The sequence below is a fragment of the Mchenga conophoros genome, linkage group LG4 (assembly GCF_057382185.1).
Source record: "Mchenga conophoros isolate Kocher_MC1m ecotype Shallow Benthic linkage group LG4, M_conophoros_male_GT1.1, whole genome shotgun sequence".
Lineage (NCBI taxonomy): Eukaryota > Metazoa > Chordata > Actinopteri > Cichliformes > Cichlidae > Mchenga > Mchenga conophoros.
Genome location: NC_140529.1, coordinates 3,213,472 through 3,233,979, shown reverse-complemented (window position 1 = coordinate 3,233,979; position 20,508 = coordinate 3,213,472). Strand labels below are relative to the sequence as shown.

Below are 20,508 nucleotides of genomic sequence, written 5' to 3'. Positions count from 1 at the left end.
CAATCGGGCATACTGGGCATTTGCCTGGTGGGCCGACAGTGATTCTTCGTATTTATGGGTTGATGGGTTTTGTTTTGTTTGTTTGTTTTGTAACGGCATGAGCAATGAAAGGTGGTGGATTGGCCAGATGCTAGCCGATGTGTAAAAATAACTCAGTTGTTTGGTGGTGGCTATGGCAGAGCTTCCACAGCCCTGCTCACAGCATTCCTGACTCTTTTTCGCCTGCACAAAACAGTCCCCTTTAGATTATACCTTCGGCTACTGGGTATGATGGCTCAGCCATCCTGGTGGTCTGGCTTGGCTGTTTAAGAGGGTTTCAGCGCTGGGTGGTTTCTTCAGGCGCTTCCTACTGTTCTTGTGAGGATTGACAATACCACCATGGGGGCTTATATTAGCCATCGGGGAGGGATGCATTCACGCTAATAGCAGCAAACATTTCCTCTCTCTGAGTGCAACACATCCCAGAGTCAGAATGGGGAATGAATCTGCGAGGCGTTGTGTTATATGGTGATTGGGCTTTGCATCCAGCCACTGTAGAACAGCTTCAGCTGGAGCTTTTAGCCACTACATAGAGCAATAATCTTCACTAAGCTTGATCTTAGAAACACGTTCCATCTGGTGGACATTGGGGAGGTGACGAATGGAAAACTGTTTTCAACACTTGGACATTTCAAGCGTGCCGGGCTGACAAATGCCTCAGTTGTTTTCCAGGCTTTAATCAATAATGTGCTCTTTGTATGTGCACCTGTTTGACCTGCAGATTTTTTTCCAGAGAACAACTAGAACAGGAAGCAAGTCAGAGTTCTTCAATGACTATGAGACACTAAGTCTAGTCTTGGTCTTGGTAGCCGGGGATCCGTCCGCCATGGCCTCTGATCCTGGCTGCCACGTGGCACACATTGCATGCGACCCCTATGGCGCCCACTGCAGGTGGTGGGCCTGCATAAGAATGGGCCCATGTCCCTTTTTCGGGTTGTGCCCAGCCAGGCCCCATGGACCAGTGCCCGGCCACCAGATGTACAGCTTCTGGCACCCTCCCCGGGCCTGGCTCCAGGGCAGGGCCCTGGTAACACTATCCCAGGCAGGGTGAACTGTTTCCTTGATCTTGCACTCATAGGGGTCTTCTGAATTAAATTGAATTGAGGAGCAGACACAGACTGTTTTATATGAGATCCTTCTCATGCACTTCAACAGTCTTATTCATCATCGAGTCTTAAATGATCCTGTTATGACCAATGACTGCTCGACTGTGTCAAAGAGCTACTTCCACAGTGTGGAGAAGCCATAATTCTGACTCCACGCCAAATAAAAGGGGGGAACCCTCCCAGGGATTGACACCTAACAGTTAAATAGTTAAAGGATTAAACTTCTCTTTCCTTTCTTTAAACAAAAAGATATTTTCAAAAAACTATTCAAAGGTCCCAAACGTCTTATTTCACTCAGGGGAGGAAGGCAGACGAGAGGCAGCTGTGTCATTATGGCGTTTGTATCCTGCTGCTACTGGGACCAGTTACAGTTCCTTTCACTAACACACACACACACATTCTAGTTTTGATATCTTAGTGAGGACACCTAGTTGACATGATCCTTTTCCTAGCCGCTCACCGTAACCATCAATAATGGATGGTTAACGCTCAACCTAAACCTAACCATAACCTAACTGTAACCCTGACACTAGAACCACATTGTGAGTCTCAAACTCGTGAGGCACTTTTGTCCTCATAAATGACTGTTGGTCCCCACAAGTATAGTAACATTCCAATTCTTGGTCCCCACAGAGACATCTAAACAGGTACACACACACACTTTCATGTATTTTTGTCCACAGTATAAAAGCTGTTTGGGGCTGGGAGGAATTAAGTCCGTCCATGGCAACTTTCCCCGACTGCCTTCCACATTCTTTGAGTGCTTGCCTTGTCTGCTCGCTCTGGCGCTTTAATGACTTCCTTCAAATGGTACCAACACTTCAGCAACGACTGCAACATCATTTTTTCCATCTTCACAGTCCTGGAAGCATTGGACAGTATCATCTAATACATGGAAAATATTAAAACAGCTCAGCTCACAAAAGCAGGGAAACCTTGGGTGCAAACATGTGGAGACCACTAATTCATTTGCTGCATGTTGCCTCTGCTCAGTGTCTGCTCAGTAGAACATGGATCTACATGTTCACTCCTGCACTGGCCAAAGCTGGTAGTGGTACTGCTTAGACTCTTTGAGTGCTAACATTGGTGCTCCAATCATTTGGTGTGGCTCTAACGGTGTGATTCAGACTGAGCAGACCTGGTGCATTTTGAATCAAAACTGCAGAGTCATTTTACTATTATTTCATAAGGAAGAACAGAGAAGAGTCCATGACCACGTTATATCAGTAAAGATGTTGTGTCTGCATGAGAGTAGACTGTCTCTGCAGGCAGCATCACACCCAAACAGAGCAGACAGCCTGTTCATCCTGAGCTCGCCAAGGTCACCAAAGGTCAGGCGGACAAAAACCTGCAGTCTTAACAAAGCCACAGGCAAAGACACTCTTTATTATCAACTATCTAATAAAACGCAAAACAGCCAAGAAGTGAATCTGCCATGAATTTCACAACTTTACAAGCTAAGAAATAGACACTGAGCTTTATATTGATTAAATATGTTAAATAGATATTAAATTAAATATAGATCCTGATAAATGCCTCGTTAATTTTTCATCATAGAATTACTGTTGAAACAACCCCTTATCCATGTTTGATGCCCTGCAATGGACTCACAGCCAACTGTAGAAAGCAGCCCAATCAGAGGCACTTTTTCTTTGACCCAGTTTATTCTAAGTGGAGATATTATCTGAATTTCAGGAGTGGGACCACACCTCATGCTCGCCGCCTCAGTTTATATATGCCCCCTTCACCAATACCCTCGGTTCTCATTTTCATGCCCACCTGGAGCCCAGGAGCCGCTGCCGGTCCTCTTTGAGGCCTTCCCCACATTGCAGCACCAGTACACGCTCCCTCATCCATCATCGCTCATCGTAACTGAGGATGTGGTCCCAGCTAGTGAAATTGCTAGTAAAAATGTTAATGTGATAAACTCACCAGCTACTGGCTCACTGACATCCAGTACAAGAAGGCCAGGCTTACCAAAACATACAGTTTGATTTGTGCGCTCTGCTGCTGCACACAAATACTGTCCAACACAAGGAATTCAGCCTGGATTTACACTCTTCCCAGTGTCCTATGGCAGGTCAGCTCTATCACAGGCAAGGACAGCTCTGACGCTTCAGAAGTGTTATCAAAATAAATAAATAAATAAACAAAATAGAAATAACATAGTAGTTTGGATCAAAAGCCAGACTAAGTTTTAAGATGCAATTTAAAAGACTGCATGGACTCGGAGGAACGAATATAAAGAGGGAGGGTACTCCAGAGTCTGGGAGGTACGACAGCAAAGGCCCGATCCCCTCTGGACTTCAGACGAGACCTCGGCTGCGTCAGGAGCATTTGATTGGAAGATCTAAGTGCCTTATTAGGGATTTACAAATGGAGGCGCTCGCATAGATAGCTGGGAGCTAAATTGTTCAAAATTTTAAAGGTAAGCAAAAGAATTTTGAATATTGGTACGATATTCAACAGGGAGCCAACGTAGGTTGGCTAAAACTGGTGTGATGTGGGCATAATTTCTAGTTCCAGTTAAGAGACGCGCAGCTGCATTTCAAACTAACTGGAGCCGGTGAATAGAGGAAGGTGGGAGGCCCGAGTAGAGAGAATTACAGTAGTCTAATCTGGAAGTGATAAGACCATGAACGAGTTTTTTAAGGTCCTTCAAAGGGAGGTATGGCTTTGCTTTAGATATCTGACGCAGCTGGTAGAAACAGTTTTTTACCACAGAGGAGATCTGTTTCTCGAGTTTGAAAGAGCAGGAAAACACCAAGGTTTCTAACAGTGAGTGAGAGATGGCTACCAAGGGACCCTAAGGCAGTTGTTCCAGCGGGGTGTGACTATCAAAAACTATAACTTCTGTCTTATCCTCGTTCAGTGTGAGAGACGTGACCACGTTTGGACCTCATTTAGACAGTCAAACAGGGGTTCCAGAGACGTAGAGACATCTGATGTCAAAGGGAAATAAATTTGTATGTCGTCGGCGTAGCAGTGAAAGGAAATGTTATATTTTTTAAGTATTACTCCCAAAGGCAGCATGTACAAGGAAAAAGAGAACTGGGCCGAGCACAGATCCTTGAGGCACACCACAATGGGGCAGAGGCCGAGGAGTGTTGCCCCATGGCTACGGAAAACGACCTCTTTGACAGATGAACCAAGATAAAGCTATAACTTTAAGACCAACGACATGTTCTAGAGATGAGAATCTTGTGGTCGACTGTGTCAAAGGCAGCAGTCAGATCTAGTAAAACTAAAACAATGGCCCACAGGTAGAAGAAGATCATTAAAAAGCCTAACTAACGCTGTCTCAGTGCGATGGCGAGGTTTAAAGCCAGACTGACTTTCACTGATACCGTTAGTATCAAGGAAGGACTGAAGTTGTTTTAGAACCACGTTTTCCAGAATTTTGGATATAAGAGGGAGTTTGGAGATCGGTCTGTAGTTAGAGCACTAGGGTCAAGATCCTTTTTCTTTATAATGGGTTGCACGACAGCGCGCTTAAATACTGACGGTGCACAACCTGATGACAGGGATACATTTAGTAAAAGTTGGATACAGGGACCGATAGTGTGCAAAGCTTCCTTAAGAAAACGAGAGGGAACGATATCACAGGGGGAGTTAGAGATGATCACTTATAGCTGTTAAATGAGAATAAGACAGTGGATTGAACTGTTGAAGGACAGTCAAGCATTCAGGGACTGGAACAGGGTCAGAAACTAACAACGACTCAAGATGAGAGAGACGCCCTCAGAACTTAAATTTTGTCAGTGAAATATTTAAAAAAATTATCACGAAGTACAGGAGAGGCATCCCTACAAGTAAAGGGGCAAGGGTTTATCGAGGAATTACAAATACTAAAAAGGGCTCGGGGATTATGGCAGTTAGACCAAATAATACCAGAGAAGGAGGCAGATTTAGCAGCTTTAACAGACTTTTGATACCTAGATAGACATTTACGAAGCATGTCCAGAGAGACATGGAGTTTATCTTTTTTCCATTTTCGCTCAGCGCGCCGACATCCACGCCTAAGGGCGCTGGTAGGGTCATTACGCCAGGGTTGGCGTAACAATTTGGCACTTTTTGTCCTCAGAGGTGCCACCGAATTAAGAATGTCGGCGCATGTAGTATTAAGAAGGTTGGCAAGTTCCTCCGCTGATAAATCTGCAATACCATTAACATCAGAAAGAGGAGAATCAAGAAAAGCAGCAGTGAAATGAGCAAGTGACTGAGAGCTCATCGAGCGCGTTTGCCGTAGAGAACCATCACTATACAAATCAACATTGTTAATAACAGTATTAAACAAAACCGGAAAATGGTCCGAAATCCCGAAGTCCTTAATGTCCGTGATGCAGATATCCAAACCACGGGACAGTACCAAGTCGAGTGTGTGACCTTTTGTGTGAGTTGGATCACTTACGAACTGGGTGAGATTAAACGAATTCATAAGAGCAAGGAAGTCTTTGACTAGTGAGCCGTCCTCGCAACAAACGTGGAAGTTAAAATCACAAAGAATTAAAATACGATCATAGCGTAAGACGACACTCCCCAGTAAGTCAGCAAATTCAGAAATAAAATCCGTAACAAATTTCGGGGGGCGATACACCACAGCGCAAAGAAATGAGGTTCAGTTCAGTTCCAATAACTGCACCTCGAAGCTGGGGTACATGATGACAGCGGCCGACATCGAAATTTGTTTTTAAAAACTGAAGCTAGCCCTCCACCTCTGTCAGTGGACCGGGGTGAGCTCAGAAAGGTGAATCGGGTTGGTTCTGAGAAAGAAAAGAACTCACCAGGGCAAAGCCAAGTTCAGTCAAGAATAAGAAGTCCAGCCCGGATGAAAGATTCAGCATACAGAGTCCTGAAGCTGGCAGCATGGTGTTCAGAAAACAGCCTGGGACTGAACACTAAGAAAACCAAAGAGGTCATTGTCAATGTCAGGAGGCACTGACTTGGCCCCCCTCTACATCAACGGGGAGCGTGTGGAGAGGGTCCACACCTCCCGGTTCCTTGGTGTCCTCATCTCTGCTGACATCTCCTGGACAGACAACATCTCAGCGGTCGTCAAGAAGGCCCAACAGCGGCTGCACTTCCTGAGAGTCCTCAGGAAGTACAAGCTGAACTCCAACCTGCTGCTGACCTTCTACCGCTCGTCCATTGAGAGCCTGCTAACCTACTGCATCACAGTATGGTACGGCAGCTGCACTAAGGCGGATAGAGGCTTCAGAGTGTGGTCAAGACAGCACAGAAGATCATCGGCTGCCCCCTCCCCTCCCTGAAGGACATTTATTCCTCCCGCTGCCTCAGCAGAGCAGCAAACATCATCAAGGACAGCTCCCAGTCTGGTTCTAACCTGTTCAACCTGCTTCCCTCAGGGAGGCGCTACAGGTGCATCAGCAAGGAGACCCACAGACCCATAACCAGCCTGAACTCACACATGATAAACACAGTTCCACCCCCCAATCTAGGACCTCTACACACAGACTACACAACTATCATCACCACTGTGCAACACTTAATTTAGGTGCAGTAACCCACACTGTAATATATAGCACTATGTTTTGTTTCTATATTTGTAGATAGTGCTGCAGAACTGTGCAACTCACCCCTCTTTCTTTTCCCACGTCTGCACTGAATAGGAGATGCTCTGAAGCTTATTGTGCATGTGTGTAGTGACAATAAAATGCATTCTATTCTGTTTTTGTTCACATGCTAAGTTCAGCATTCAAAATCTTGGCGTTTGAGTCTTCTCTGAGTTTCAACTGTGTAAAATCTTTATCTCACTCCTAACATTTCTAAACATGGTCTCCTCTGCTGAACTGGAAGAAATTATCTGACTCTGTCCATTCTTTTAAAAAGCAGGTCAAAACCTTTTTGTTTAAACAGATTTTCTGTTAAGAAGTTTTTGAAAATTCGTAGTTATTTATTTTTAAAACTACAGGTTTATGTTATGTTGGCACTTAATGGGTTTTTTGTGATGGTTTGTCTGTGAAAACTTCTTTACAATCACTAAAAACCAAAGAACACCACCCCCACAGTAAAGCGGTGGAAACATGGGTCACTTTTCTGCTAAGAGCACAAGATGACCTCCCTGCATGGAGGGCCAATAGACAGGACCGCGTATCGTACTGTGACGAGGAACCTTCGTCCCATGAAGATGGATGTTCAAGCATGACGATGATCCAAAACATCGTGTCGAGGTAACGAAGCAGTGGATGAAAATAAGAGTGGCCTATCGAGTCTTCCACTCATCACCTCCAGCTGGTGACGGCAGATGGCTGCCCCTCACCGAGCCTGGGGTTACTTCTTCTTCTCTGTAATGTTGTAGGGTATTTACCTTATAAATATGAAATATATAAATATGAAACATGTCAAAACAAAGCAGAGACAGCGATCAGTGATAACTGATTCTCAGTGCTGGAGATAAGGATGTACGGTAACCTTCAACATTACACATTCTGTGGACACATACTGTTTGATCTATTGTTAGCATAAAGACGCTGACAGGTGCAGATGAATGAGCCCCTGATTTCTTCAGCCTACAGCAGACAGACTGTCAGGAGTTAGCTGTAGGACTGCAGAGCGTATGCTTGGTTTCATGTTGTGTTGTTGTTTTTAGCCTGACAGATGCCAAATGATCTGTCTGATCAAACGGGCGATTGTGGAAGAACACAAGCGCTTTGTCCTCTGGAGGCTGCTGACCTTCTCTGGCCACACAAACTGCTACACACACTCACACACTGACATTAACCTGTCACTGTGGTACACCACTCTATACTTCACATATCTTGGTTGTCCTCATTTACACGACAAACACTTAAATAGACACACACAGTGACACTGTACGCCACCCCGAGAGGCCCAGTGTGGCACGCTACTGGTGTGTCACATGCTCAGAGTCCAAACAGCCTCTGTGAACCCACACTGCTGCAAATATGTCGCCAGCGCCTCCAGATTCAAATCAGTGTGTCATTGAGCAACAGAGGTTAGCAAAGGTGTCCCAGTCCAAATATGGTGTAACAGCAGGAACATGTGGGACATTCCTTTCTTATGATTTCATAAACTCAGCTACTGGGAGATTAATCCAGCGTGGTGTGGCAGCTTTGATCGTAGACCAAAAATGTGCAGTCCAAAAAGATCCCAGCGTAATCAAAACAGGCCGTCCTTTGGCGTCCACCGGGCAGTGTTTTGTAAATAATGTGTGTTTATCATTTATATGGGAATATAAAGAACTAGTTTTAGCTGTTCTACATAAACAGCATATCCCAAATATCATCAAAACAGAAAATTAGAATAAGAGCTTTCAAATCCAATTTATCGGCACAATTATTTCAATTTACTTAAATGTGCTCCGAGGGCTAACAGGCTGTTTAGATCACAGGGACATGTTACATAATGAAGTAATGAATGTCATTTCTAACTGTTTGATTTTAAAAAGTATGTTTGATAAATGTGGGACAAGGACAAGCATGTAATGGGATTAGTGGGGATAAATTCATGGAGGAGAGGAGAAGTCCTAAAGCTAGCTAATGAAAGGACAGCAAACTAACACAGAGGAAGAGGTCAAGGCAGAACAACAAAGATTTCTTTGCAGGGTGAGATGAGGAAGGGAGGAGAGTAACCACTGTGATCACCCAGAAGAGAATGACTCAGGTCTGTGTCCAGTCTCCCCAAATCAGCATGACACAGCAAACTAAGCTACATAAATCTCTGAATTACCAGCTGAGCCACTAATCCAGGCGGTATGACACTCGCCAAACTGCTAGTTCTGTGATATTTTACCACCGAGCATAAAAGTGCTTACAGGAAAGGCCAGGAAAGAATAAGCCATGAATACAGAGTTTAAATCATAAGAATATTTTATAACGTTTAACATTACGCAGAAGCATTTCATATTCATGAAACGCTTTCAATTAAAAGAAAACATCGAAACAGGTAATAAGGACACACCCAACATGCTCAACACCCACTTTAGTACTTCCTACTCAGCAGTTTCAATTACTGGTTAAAGCAAATGTGTTAGAAACTTAAAGCACGTAAAGAATCTGCTCAAGTCAAACAAGACATCAGACAACACATCACCAAGAAGGCAAGTTTAAAGCAGTCCTACAGAAAGGTTTCAAAACTCACTCCCACAGCTTGATTCCAAGGATGTTAGATTCCTATCGGGCCTTTTCTACTGTTAATTTTTAAGCTAAATGACAACTTTGTTTGTCCACTGTCAGCATTCGAAACAACTTCTACAGGGTTTAATGGAGCACACAGATTTGACTTTTTACAAAAGCACTCAATGAGCTGTAGTAATGAAGAATTGTATCACAGTATGTTTTGTCATATCCTGTCTAAGATGTTTTTTCTTGCATGAGCCTAAGCACTCATTTATACTCGTATCCAATACAACTGATTTCGGTTTTATGCTTCCTAAAACCCTTAAAATTCCTTGTCAACGTCTTTTAGTTTAACCAATCCTAAAGAAAATCAAGCATTTCAGAAGCATGTTTTTGTTTGTTAAGCCATTGACCCATGAATCACTGAAACATAAAAAAGGCACTCAAGTCAAGGGATGAACCAGTATTGTGTCTAGCACGTACATAACAGACTTAGCAAAGAACCAATTTTAAACTGTATCTTTTAAACTGTGCTCTCAAACACATTTAATTTCTTACAAAATGCCAAAGACAACATAGTTTGACAGGCACAATAGCATCTCTGCAACAGCGTGATTCCCAAACAGCTGTCTGGGAGGCTGTAAAGAAATCATTGTTACAGAAGGGAAACGGAGAAAAGGCTGAACACTGCCAAATGGTTCAAGAAATGTCTTTCTTTGTAAGAAATTACATCTTTTTCAGTTCTTCTTTCAACTCTTGGTACCCCTACAGCTTCTCGTGTTCCTTCTTCCTGATGCAGCTGTCGTTCGGGACCACTACATCGATCACTACGGCCGTCTTCTTCTGTTTGTCTACCACAATTTTGTCCGTCTGTATCTGGAAGTCCCACAGGATCTTAGCTCGGTCATTCTCCACCACCTTTGGGGGCATCTCCCATTTTGACCTCGGGACTTCCAGGTTATACTCGGCACAGATGTTCCTGTACACTATGCCGGCCACTTGGTTATGGCGTTCCATGTATGCCTTGCCTGCTAGCATCTTGCACCCTGCTGTTATGTGCTGGATTGTCTCTGGGGCATCTTTACACAGCCTGCACCTAGGGTCTTGCCTGGTGTGATAGACCCCAGCCTCTATGGATCTTGTACTCAGAGCTTGTTCTTGTGCTGCCATGATTAGTGCCTCTGTGCTGTCTTTCAGTCCAGCTTTGTCCAGCCACTGGTAGGATTTCTGGATATCAGCCACCTCCTCTATCTGCCGGTGGTACATACCGTGCAGGGGCCTGTCCTTCCATGATGGTTCCTCGTCTCCCTCCTCTTTCTTGGGTTTCTGCTGCCTGAGGTATTCACTGAGCACTCGGTCAGTTGGGGCCATCTTCCCAATGTATTCTTGGATGTTCCTTGTCTCATCCTGGACTGTGGTGCTGACACTCACCAGTCCCCGGCCCCCTTCCTTCCGCTTAGCGTACAGCCTCAGGGTGCTGGACTTGGGGTGAAACCCTCCATGCATGGTAAGGAGCTTTCTTGTCTTTATGTCAGTGGCTTCTATCTCCTCCTTTGGCCAGCCTATTACCCCAGCAGGGTACCTGATCACGGGCAGGGCGTAGGTGTTGATGGCCCGGATCTTGTTCTTACTGTTCAGCTGACTCCTCAGGACTTGCCTGACCCTCTGCAGGTACTTGGTGGATGCAGCTTTCCTGGCGGCCTCTTCATGGTTCCCATTCACCTGCGGGATCCCCAGGTACTTGTAACTGTCCTCTATGTCTTCAATGTTGCCTTCTGGTAGTTTGATCCAACTGCTCCATTCTGTAGTCTGCATCTGTAGCCAGTCTTGTCAAAGACCTCACTGAGAGGGTTCAGGCCTATGCAGAACAGCAGCGGCGACAGAGCATCTCCATATGGGTTGCATCCTACTCCCATATGCTCTTCCAGTATTGCTCCATCTCCAGCCTTGGTGGGGCTCTTCTCATAGTGTCCCCCTGCCACTGAGAATATACCTTGAACTGTAGATTACTCTTAGTTAATTCTCCTGCCTTCTATCTCTCTGGTATGGTCCCTTCAAGCGGCTGGTCAAGGCTTTGAGTCGTTGCTTGGCAGTTTCCAAGGCCTCAGGTATGGGGAGCTTGCTGTACTTCTTAGGCACCTTCTTCATCGCACCTTTCTGCAGCTCTGATAGTTGGCTAACATCCCTTCGTGCTCCCTTGGTCTTTCAATTCAATTCAATTCAATTTTATTTATATAGCGCCAAATCACAACAAAAGTCGCCTCAAGGGTTTAGCCTTAGTGTCCTTCTCCATGGGAGGCATTGCTACTTGAGATTGTTCATGTTGCAGCCAAGAACTTCACTGGTGACTGCTGCCATGGTGTAAATCAGCTGGTTGGTTCCAGCGATGGTCACACTAGGGACTGTCCACTGCAGTAAAAACTCTGCATTATCACTCCGTTACCTGCTGGAAGCACTGCCACAGTCTGATTTTCTTTCATCACTACCTGAATTGTTTGACTAAAAGGAAAAAGAAATGGCAGATGTCCTTCTCTACAGGGGAGAACTGTTGGCAAACTGTTCACCACCCCCCAACCGCCCTGTCTGTCATCACTCCACTAGCATTGCTGTTTGTAATTATATTCACTCCACTTTTACACACCTATACATAATATCCTAAAAGCCACAAATCAACTAGAACCCTGCTCTGTTTGGTAATGAACTGTGATAAAACAAATATCCCCTGCCTATGAAAAACCATAGGCTTCCCAAGGGAGTCATGAGTTCATAATGTTCATGTTTATAAACACTTAAAGCTGACCTGGGGCCCGTTCTTCGTACCTCGCTAAGTAGGTTAGCCGGATTAGATTGTTGACGATTTCGCGTGATCCTGGATCAGTCGGTTCCCCGAAGCTCATCCGGGACTTGCTGTCATAGCAACAGAGCCGTAAGCGTAAACCTGCTGGGGAGCAGGTTTACTTTATGTAAACAGGATTAGATCGCGGCCACGCAGGTATGTCCGCTTCATTTATACGAAAGCAACAGCGATATTCCACCACTGTTTCACCATAAATAAATATTATCAATGTAACTAAAGATAATGCAGCACTTGATCCTTTTATTGATTTCACACAGATACATACAGGTCATTTCCTAAAAAAGGGAAATGTACTATTAACATTCTATTACATGTATGTGATTATTACAGATGTAATTCATATTTCAGAGTAGTAATTGTAAATTACTTCATGTAATCAAGATGAGAGACCACGGCTATAAAAGCGAAGGTGGATTTGGGAAGCCTGTCGCAGCCATGTCCTGTCCGTATACGCGACCAACCCATTGCGGAAGGTGCAAGATTGATAAGGAGAGTCCTCAGAATTCAGCGTATATTGCGGGATAGACAGGATCCTTTAGCTCAGCGCGACAGTGTGCTCATTGAGAGATATCGATATTCCCGTGAGGGTATTATTTACTTAACCAACTTGTTGACGAGGGGGTGCAGGACCACCACCTGTCTTTTTTTCCTCTGCCCTTTTCTTGGTTGCTGTTATGAACAAACTAACAGAGTATTACAGGCCAGTATTACCTTGCCAAGAGACGCAAAGCAATCTAAGAGATAAATATTACCATTCTGTAGAATACTCCTGTATTCCACTTTTACCTGTTCCCATGTTCTTGTGGGTCCTGTTGTGGCTCTAATGTGAAAGGGGATATAATATAACATATTATAATATAATATAATGCCATATGATATTGGACAATATAGTGTCATATGATAGATCTACCCTACCGCCTACTGGTGTTGGCCAGAGGGGCCGATGGCGCGATATGGCAGCCTGACTACAACCGTAGCTGCCTCCACCAGTGTGTGAATGTGGGAGTGAATGAATAGTGGTATCGTAAAGCGCTTTGGGTGCCTTGGAAAGCGCTATATAAATCCAATCCATTATTATTATCATTATTAAATTACCTACGAGTTTGATTTGTCAGCAACTTTCTGCCAGCCCTCTCTCCTTGCTTTTGCAGCCTTTGCAGTGTTCCCTTGCGTTTTAATTAAACTCTGAAACTCCTGAAATCCCTCACTCATGAGTTCTTGCTCTGCTGCCGGAAAATACCGAGCACGCCCCTTCGACATTTTCGCCGACCAATCAGCGGGTTGCCGATCAATGTTTCTACTATCGATGCGTAGCCCCTTTTACGACACCCAGTGATGTCACATTCCTGCGTCCAGCTGTAGTAATCGTCAACAGCAGGTGTGTTCGGGGAACCGGATTAGCGAGCTCACGGTTAGCGCGATGATTTGATCTTGGATGTGTCATTTGATCTTGGATGTAGTAAGCGACGTACGAAGAACGGGCCCCTGGAGTAGGTCCCAGGCCCTGAACTCCATAAGCAAGAAAATGGATTGATGTATAAATACACACACACATATATACAAATATATTAGGGGTGCAACGATACACAAAATTCACGGTTCGGTTCGATACTTTGGTGTCACGGTTCGATATTTTTTCGATACAAAAAAAATGTTCATGCCTTTTTAATTTGTCAGTTATTAAAATTATAAATATATATTTTAACTCAAAAGTACAGTTTTTAAATTTAATGTTGCTGAAACACCAAAGTAATAAAAAATAAATAAATCTATCTGATGGAGGAATCGCTCATCTTTGGAAAAGAGAGTTTATTACAGAGAAATGGCTCTTTCAAAATAAAAGCTATACTATAGCTTCTTCTGGGCTATATTCTCAGCAGCATATTAAACATATCAGGTCCCCATAAGGAGAATCCTGTGCTAACGGCTGTCTAAATGACTCGGGTAAAGTTTGTAGCATGCGTGCTTGTTGTTTTTGTCGGCTTCCACTTGTCTTTGCACCAGGATGATGTCGGAGTAAATGTGCAGTCATATTCGTTGTGTTCCCACTAGTGCTGTCAGCGTTAATCTGAAATGACGTTAACGCCACAACACGGCAAATCTCCGTTAACGAGCGACCGCGGATCGCCCCGTGCGTGGGGCTGGACGGCGTCAACACGTTAACGAGCTAACTGCGCTAACACACTAGCTCCCACCCATGTAATTGAGCATTGCGTGGCACATCCAACATACTGTTTTACTTTAGTCCATGACGCGCTTACCTTCAGGGTCATACGTCACATGAAGACCAAAATAATTCCAAAGGCCAGATCTGAATGAGGGTGGGGGAGGTTCAGTTTGCCATGTTGCAAGGAGCTTAGCTTCTGTCTCGCTAGCTTGCACTGCGCTCAGTGGATCTGTGCTCGACAGTGCAGCCTAGGCGGAGTAGTCGAACGCAGATCCACTGAGCGCTCAACACAGACAGCATCTGCAGAAGGAAAGTTGATGAAATAAATTAAAAATGTTGTATTGTTCGATACATATGTGTACTGAACCGAAAGCACTGTATCGAACGGTTCAATATCGATACGAGTATCGTTGCACCCCTAATATATATATATATATATATATATATATATATATATATATATATATATATGTGTGTGTGTGTGTGTTTCTGTGGTTCAGCATTATGATGCTGAACCATTATGATGCTGAACCACATCATAATGAATAAATGGATAAATTTCCAAAATCCCGGAGCAATGCAAATTAGCCGGTGTGAGGTAAGGAGCTCTGTCATTGGTTAGACAGTCTTAGCTTTGCACCTATACCAAAGGCCATTCAGCCTCTGTGTTTACACTCTGCCTACACAGATGTTGGACATGAGACGACACAGGAAAAGGATTTTTGATGTGAGGTTTTTATTGAGATTTTATTTCTTTTTTTTCTGATTTGAAGTATTTATTAATGGAATAATAATTTATTTTCAAATACTGATTTATAAATTTTTTTATTTTCAATTAATACAAGATATTTTAGCTTAAAATAAGTGAAAAAAATCTGCCAATGGAACAAGTGAAAAATCTCTAGTTTTTCTCTAGTTTCAAGATTCACTGTCTTGAAACAAGTTCCTTTAGCTTACTGAAATGTTGCCCTGTAGCTGATTGTGTCTTATTTTAAGTGTAATGAGATAATTTTGACTAGAAATAAGACAAATATACTTGGTAAGATTTTGAGTTTGAACCATTGTGCGACGCTCTCCTCGGCTCGACAGACACAATCTCACCATGTCGGCACAATATACTGAGTGCAATCCATAACATGATTTTATCTCACTGTAACTTTTAAATCGACCAAATGTTGCGTAAATGACGTGTCACGTGACTTGAGCACATGCACACCCCCTGTCCTCACAGCAGACATTCATCTTAGCCCCCCCCCCCGTGTTTTGAGATCATTGCTGCAACAAAAAGTTGCCACACATATTTCTACATGAAACGTACTGAATCAGTTGGCACATATTTAATATATATTAAATATAATATAATGTTGTTTTGTTGAGTGGCTGAAATAAAGCTGAATCGCATCACAGGAACGACACAGCCCTGTTCCTCCAGGCTGTTAACCTGTGAATCAGCAAACATGTATGATTTATTGTCATTCATTTGCTGAACAAACTTTCCTCTGAACTTTGACCCCCTATGAGCAGCACCCTAACCATGGATTGGAGAAGAATGTGAGATGGTAACAATGACAGCTCAGGAGATGGCAAATACACTAGAAGAGCTACCTTTATATCACGCTGAGCTGAGGGTTTGTCAAGCCCAGCTCAGATTTTCAGGAGAAAGGTGATCTGAACCAAAAGCAGGAGGAGATCATCACTGCTGGACCGAAGGCTAAGAAGGAAGAGCTTCTGCTGTTTGCAGTGTATACTGCTGTGGATGCTGTATCGTGTGACATGCACAAGATGTTTTATGCAGACTGAACTCTTTCTTTGTAGTGTTTACCTGGAGAAGATCGGAGGGGCTGGCTAAAATGATGAAAGCTCGAAGCAGATTAGAACACCGCTTTGAAAACTTGTACATGTGCTGTGGGTTTGAGGGGGATTCAGTGACCTTGTGGGGCCATAACAGAGAAATGACAGCAGTGTAGTGGATCAAATAAAGAGTGATGATGTTATATTTGTGACTGTAGCAGGACCAAGGCTCAAAAGGTTGCAGGCGTTGTTAATTGAGCAGAAGATGGACGGCATCAAGCCCTCTCCTCGACAGCTACAGGATCACAGTCTGCAGGTTCAGTTATGCAACGTTTTAGCATCGATGCGTGAAGTTAAGAGCAGACAGGGAGGTTATTTTTGCACTGGGCTGGAATGACTCAGTTTACCTGTCAAAGGCTATCACGGCTGGGAGAAAACCCTCAGCATTAGTAAAGAAGGACCACGGTGGCCTCTGGGTAGAAACACTGCAGAGTTCATGTGGATACGCTGCTGCATTAGGTCAGATAGAAATATCATAAAGCATCATTAAGTAAAAACGTTTATTAAGAACAAATGTTTAAATATTGTTAACGTGTTTCCCAGAAACATCTGTAGAGACAAAGAGCTTTCTGTTGTTGCTTCGAGGAAACAAGCTCTTCTTTTTAGTTTTGTCCTGGTATTTATTCCAGGACGGACTCATCCACTGAGCAGTGTTTGGGTTTCTTCGTTTTCCTCGTTCTGGATGCAAACTATTACAACTTGGGCTTTATTTCAGTGACAATGGCCTTAAGCTGCAATACAACAGGAAGTTACTCATATATAGTAATTTCCCAGACCATATTAAAAATCCATTAACAGGAAATACAAATGATGGGACAATGCCACAGCATGGACATTAGAACAGTTGGGAAAATTTACCTGGAAAAAGGTGAAAATGAGGCTTCATTGAACTGGAATTACAAAGACCAGGAATGTGAGATCCACCAGCCACAACTGAGGGTTTTTACACGTCATATCCTCAAAGTAGAACTACAGTGATCAAAAGAATCGACTTTAATGTTATTCTTTCTTTCTTTATGTCAGATTTAACCCCCCAAAAAGCTTTAATCTTTAACTAGTCTTTGGACGTAGCTACAGTACGGTCAGGTTGACAGTTTATGGGTAACATGTGGCCACCAGGCACTGCGACACACTTCCATGTTATATTACCTTGGCGTCCCGTAGGAATACAGGAGAATCATGTGAGGAATCTAAGAGTTGTTTCTTAATTCAATTCAGTTTTATTTACACAGCACCAAATCACAACAGCAGTCGTCTCAAGGTGCTTTATACTGTAAGGTAGCTCGTACAATAATACATACAGAGAAAAACCCAACAATCATATGACCCCCTATGAGCAGCACTTTGGCGACAGTGGGAAGGAAAAACTCCCTTTTAACAGGAAGAAACCTCCAGCAGAACCAGGCTCAGGGAGGGGCGGGGCCATCTGCTGTGATTGGTTGAGGTGAGAGAAGGAAGACAGGATAAAGACATGCTGTGGAAGAGAGACAGATGAACCGCTGAGTGTTGTCCCGTCGAGGTGGCTCTTCTATGCTGTGCATTTATGGCACCAAACCACAAATGCAAAGGAAGAAAGGGTCGAGGCACAGCACCCAGCTGCCTGACAATATTCAGGCAACGTCCAAAGCCCCACAAAGGACCTACCCACACCCCACTGGCCCCGCCCAGATCAAGGAGCTGTCACAGCAGACAAAAATGTGAAGTCCGCACATAGTCGCCATGGCACCCACCAACCCACCACACCATCCCCCATGGAGCTACCAGGAGAGGCATACTGGCCCACTGAGGATCACAGAGGAGCAGACCCAGGGGGGCTGACAGCACAGCCCCCACCCACCAGTCGTGCAGCTTATTTTATCTTGTCAGCGTGAGCCCCACCTAAAGGGGACAGAGGGATTAGTGAGTTGCATTAGTGGGGCAGGAGAGAGTGAAGCAGGGGAGCCAATGTCACTGCGATACGACTCCTCAACACCATCCAGCCTGCCCCACCACTCATAATGAGTCCTGCTGTGCTCTGTAGCAATGATGCATTTTATGTGTGTGTGCCAGGTTAGTGCTGTGGATTCAAAGGAGCACAGTTCCACTAAACAGGAGATCAGGATAAACCCCAGTAACCAACCCTGCCCCCGCCATCACATATTCTCAATCCCAACAGAGGCCAGCCCCACAATGACATGCCACACGTGATACACAGCCAACATTACTGTTATAATTACATGTTTCCTTTATTACTTTCCTTTCAACCTCTTTATTTTGCACCTTAAACTTTCTTCGGTTGCTACAAGCCACAAAGTCCTTTATGGTTTGTCTCTGTTGTGTGGAGGGCTGTTTTTAAGAGCTCAAAAATGGGTGTATCAGAGTCAAACAGGCAGCACAGTGGAAAAGTGGTTGGCACTGTTTCCTGACAGCAAGAAGGTTCTGGGTTCAAATCCAACATCTAAGCTGTTTGCATGCTCTCCCCATGTCTGGGTCCTCTCTGGGTTCTCTGGCTCCCACAGTCCAAAGACGAGCAGTTAGTGGGGTTAGGTTGATTGGTGTATGTGCCCATGAGTATGAGTGTACACGGGTGTTTCTCTGTGTTAGTGACAGTCTGACAGAAGGCTGCATCCCTCAGCCTCATGTGGGCTGTGTAGCCCCTTTACCACTGCAGTGAGAGCTCAGACCTGTTTCTGGTGGGTGGTGGACTCCTCCAGGGCTTCCCCTGATTCCCCTTCAGCCACAGAAGACTGTGGCCTCAGAAACTCATATCTGCTTTTTGCAAATGAAGCGAACCTGTTGGCTTCATCAGCAGGGGCGGATGTAGAAGGGTGGCATGGGGTGGCAAGTGCCACCCTAAAATGATCCCTTGCCACCCCAAGTGCCACCCCAGTTTTGCATATGACAGTGTTGTTTATTAAAATAAGTTTAACAGTTTGAGCGTAGTTACAGTCAGCAGTGAATATAAATGCTAGAACTGGATATATTCCATAGTGTCCCCCCCTCCACATTAACAAATGGTTCAGCCCATAGCAGGACGGCTTTCTTCTTGTTTTCAGCAGCAAGCGATGCTTATGATTGTGCCAGAGCACATTTTGAACAACACCATGGGAATTTCTGATTTTACACAGGTGGGTGGATGTTACACTGTGAAAATGAAGGAAGGTGAGTGCTATTTTAAATGGTTGTAGAAAATGAAAAAACAGCAGGTGTATTGGCTGCATTTTTAGATAAATAGTTGTATCTGTTTACAAAATGTACAATTTATATTTGCATTTCAAGTTATAAACATTTACCCAACACGTCTGTGGTTTTTTTACAGTAAAAAATACTGCTAGGATTTTAGGTTCTTTGTGTGATTTCAGATCAGTAATAGTTACATTAATAGTAATAGTAATACTAATGCAGTATGTCAGTGAAAAAACAACTAAATTCAGTTGAGCTGAAAAGATACCAAACAAAGCAAGAGGAGGAAAAAATAAAATGAAACAATCTGAGGGTGAAACACAAACGTAAACTCAAAGGAGTCACAAATGTCCGGTTGTATTTCAGACCTCAGAGGGTGAATCCAACAAATCATGAAAAATGAGGTTTACATGTTTGTTCATGACAGTGCAGATTTCTGACATTTTGTGTAATTTAAGCTGCAACAATGTGACTGTTTTCTAACAAAAACAGTGAAACTTAAGTTAGACTTGTGTTTGTAAATGAAGCGCCCCATGTTGTGTAGCTTTCTGGAGTTTATACTTATTGGGCTACATATGTATTTAATATACAGGCTGTACAGTACATAACATCAAAACTCACATGTTTCATGTAACTAAAGTGTGTAATCATGTGGGTACAGACAATAATTAAGTTATAGACTATATTTATATGAAAAATGTGCATACTTACTGCATTTGAATCATTTTAACCACATGTAACCACCTGCATATGTGTTTGGGGGGAAAAGGCTTTGATTTTGCCACCCTAAGAAAATTTCTCTAGAGCCGCCCCTGACCATTTCACAGGATTTGCATTTAAAGATGCAACAAGACTAAAATGGTTAGGGTCAGGAGGTCAAAGGTCAGAGCTCCTGTGGGTCTGAGGGCGGCCTCACGCTGGAGAAGGATGAAGGAGTCTGACCTGAGCCAGTGTTTGACATGAACACATCAGCACTGCTGTCAGTGAGCCTAACGACAGCCGTTAGCATCATTTCAGTGTTTCAGTCATAAAAACACTTCCTGTCACTGTGGTGGTTACAGTGACATCATGCAGTTTGTGCTTTGACCTCCAGAGGGCGACAAATCAGCACAGACAGAGAGCTCCATTCAAACTTTGCTGCCATCAGGAATAATTCTTCAAATATAATCATCAGTGTTTGAGCAGTTATGATATCAGGGACAATCTAGACATGTGTGACAATACTGA

The 20,508-nt window shown here is 43.8% G+C and overlaps 1 protein-coding gene across 2 annotated transcripts in view; it reads left to right on the top strand.

The window, feature by feature from the left end:
* LOC146575285 (protein NLRC3-like) overlaps positions 1-20,508 on the top strand; it is a 93,587-nt gene that overhangs the window by 39,998 nt on the left and 33,081 nt on the right. The window lies entirely within an intron of this gene.